Source organism: Marmota marmota, unplaced genomic scaffold, assembly GCF_001458135.2.
Source record: "Marmota marmota marmota unplaced genomic scaffold, marMar, whole genome shotgun sequence".
Classification (NCBI taxonomy): domain Eukaryota; kingdom Metazoa; phylum Chordata; class Mammalia; order Rodentia; family Sciuridae; genus Marmota; species Marmota marmota.
The window spans coordinates 4,298,177-4,301,496 of NW_026000196.1; the positions used below are offsets into that span (position 1 = coordinate 4,298,177).

Consider the following 3,320-nt stretch of genomic DNA (forward strand, 5'->3'; position numbering starts at 1 on the left):
ACAAGTCCTGTGTTATCCAATGTTCATCGATATCCATACATGGCTATTTACATTTAAATTAATTAGGATTAAAAACAGGCTGGGGATGGAGCTCAGTGTAGGGATCTTGTCTAGTAGTCACAAGGCTCTGGGTTCAATCCCCAGCACTGTGAAAGAGATGGGGGTAGGGGGAGAAAGAAAGAAGATTAAATACAATTAGAAATTCAGTTCCTTGGTTGCATAAGCTGCATTTCAAGAGCTGATAGCCACATGTGACTGGTGGCTGCCGTATTGGATGGAGCTGCCCCAGTTAGCATTCTCGTGCTGCACTCTAGTTCCCATTTTCAGCCACAGATTAAGTCCTCACCTTCCCCTAAAAGCCCAGAGCTTTAAGGTGATACTTCTCTCCCTCCTTTCCTTCTTCAGCCAATTAGATTTTTTTTCTTTCTTTCTTCTTCTTCTTTTTTTAATCAGAATTCTTTTATTTATTTATTTGCAGTGCTGGGGTTCAAACCCAGGGCCTCACTCATGCTAGGCAAATGTTCCACCACTGATCTACAACCCCAGCTGCGCCAATCAGATTTCTATATCTTAGCTTAATAAGTGCTTTGATTAAATTTCATATCAAGAACTTTTATGTTGCACCTAAGTACTTTCAGGTACATGTATTTCAAAAGAGGACACCTGCAAAATCAAATCGCTGCTAGTAGACTGTCACACTGTCAAGGTAGCAGTGGTTCTGTAAGGTTGTGTGGCAGGGATCACCTGTGTATCACCACACACACTGGTGGTCAAGATGAGCAAACTGCCCTGTGAGGGTTTTCGGTTCTCCTATTCCCTCCCTCCTCTGAAAGAGGAGTTAAGTACTTTTACTTTTCTCTTTCATTCTTCTTCTTTTTTTTTTTTTAAGTTTTTTTTTTTAGTTGTAGATGGACACAATACTTTTTTTTAATATTTATTTTTTAGTTAAAGGTCAACACAATACCTTTATTTTATTTCTTTTAAATATTTATTTTTTAGTTGTAGTTGGACACAATACCTTTATTTTACTTACTTATTTTTATGTGGATCGAACCCAGGGCCTTGCTCATGCTAGGTGAGCACTGTACCGCTGAGCCACAATCTCAGCCCCCTTTATTTTTATGTGGTGCTGAGGATCGAACCCAGTGCCTCATGCATGCTAGGCCATCGCTCTACCCCTGAGCTCCAACCCCAGCCCCTCCCTTTCATTCTAAAAGAAATAAATGCTGCAGATGTTTCTCAAGCACCAGCTATAGTGGCAGGCTTCATATTATGCATATTAGATCCTCATTTAACATTGTCAGCTTTGTGTCCAGAATCAGAGGCCTAGGCAGTCTATGTCCAGCCACTGCCCCTTACTGAAGAAGGGCTGCTCTGCTTTAAGCCACAAATGACCTTGGAATCTCGGACACTATCCCAGAGTGGTTTTGTGTTGAGTCATAGCTCAGAGTCTCTCCAGAGACCTCAGAATAGCTTCTTGTGCCATCTCATGGTCTTCAGAAAGTCTGTCTATATCTCTAGGGTTGACGCCCAGTTCCTTGTGTCTCCTGAGTATCTCTCATGTAATTCCTTTGTCTTCTGGAATTTTGGCAGTGACTTGCTCTAAGCCTCTACTTCTTCTGTACTGTTGAGGAAGACCTATGGTGTGATGAAGAGTGTGGTCCTGGGTGTCACACAGATCTGGGTGCTTCACCATTACTTTGATCTATGCTTTTGGGTGTTTCTTCAACCTCTCTAGGCCCCCCTTTTTGTATATATAGAAGGGGTGAGAGAATAAACTGAGGTCAGGGGAGACATGGAGGCATTGACCAACGGTTTTGGAAATTGGAGTGTGTTGAGGGAACTAGAGTGTAAAGATAACTGATATTTACCAAGTCACTAACTGGCTTTGTTCATTTGTCATAGTGTGTGGCTTTTGTGGCAGAGTCATCTGCTCAAAACTTTGTTCTCAAGGTCATAAACCTTAGCCAGCCCGGCTATTGGGTACAGCATGCTCTCTGCCAACCCTGAAACAATACTTTTTCATCCAAATACTATTAGATAAAATGAGATAGAGCAGTGACCTTGAGTCGCTACATGAGACTCAGAACACCACATTTATAAATTATTTTAGCATGAATTATTTCCAGGAAAGATTTCCACTGACTTCCGGTGTCAGCTATTTTATGTTGTGTCTTACTTTCTTTTCCAGAGAATGACATTTTCTGACCTTGTCTCTTAAATTTTTCATAGGAGTCTGTACCTCCCAAACTATATGTACTTTGCAAGTATGATTCTTCTGTCTCTGTGTTTGATTTGCTCCCTATTTGCTTTTGATTTTTACTTCTAGCAGTATGTTGCGGTGGTGCACACCTGTAATCCCAGCAGCTCGGGAGGCTGAGGCAGGAGGATCACAAGTTCAAAACCAGCCTCAGCAATTTAGCAAGGTGCCAAGCAACTTAGTGAGACCCCATCTTTATATAAAATACAAAAAAAGAGCTGGGCTGGGGATGTGGCTCAGTCGTTAAGCACCCCTGAGTTCAATCCCCAGTACCAAAAAAAAAAAAAAATCTTCTTTGTGGTACTAGAGATTGAGCCCATGGTGCTCTACCACCTAGCTATCTCCCCAGCCCTTTTGTATTTTGAGACAGGGTCTTGCTAACCTGTCAAGGCAGACCTCCAACTTGTGATTCTCCTGCCTCAGCCTCTTGAGTAACTGAGATTATAGGCGTGTGCCCTGCATCCAGCAGCATGTTCTTCTCTGCTGCTAAGGAAATAGAAGCACAGAAAATTAGTGACTTACTTAATAGTTTTGGAATGTACATCTGTCCCAAAATAGGAACTGTGACCAAGAATATGTTTGTCATCTTTTTAATACCAATTTCAATTGTGCTTCTTTTCCTCTTTTCTTTTTATCTAACCATATGTGTTGAATAAAAGACTTATAGAATGAGGGAGAAAACAGACAACTCATGAATCTTTAGTAGTCTGGAATAAAGCCCTATTTGAAATTATAGAAGGAGCAAGGAAATGTTGGCCCGACACACTGAATTAGGAACATCTGTATCCATAAGAGCTTAAGTCAGAACATTGAACAAATGGAATATAGCTATTTTCATTCTGCCTTCCATGTGCTTACAATACTTAATGCAGTATAGGGTCAGCGGCGACATAGGTACTTGAGGTCACTTGCCAGGGTGCTTTAAAAGACCAAGTATAGTCAGTTGTGGTGGCATCTGCCTTTCATCCCAGCTACTCAGGAGGATCTCTAGAGCCCAAGAATTTGAGCAACATAGACCTGGTCTCTTGAGAGAGAGAGAGAGAGAGAGAGAGAGGGGGGG

At 41.6% G+C, this 3,320-nt stretch overlaps 1 protein-coding gene across 2 annotated transcripts in view; it reads left to right on the forward strand.

Annotated features, from left to right (window-relative positions):
- The window catches only part of Crtc3 (CREB regulated transcription coactivator 3), a 108,542-nt gene that overhangs the window by 19,280 nt on the left and 85,942 nt on the right, over window positions 1-3,320 (forward strand). The window lies entirely within an intron of this gene.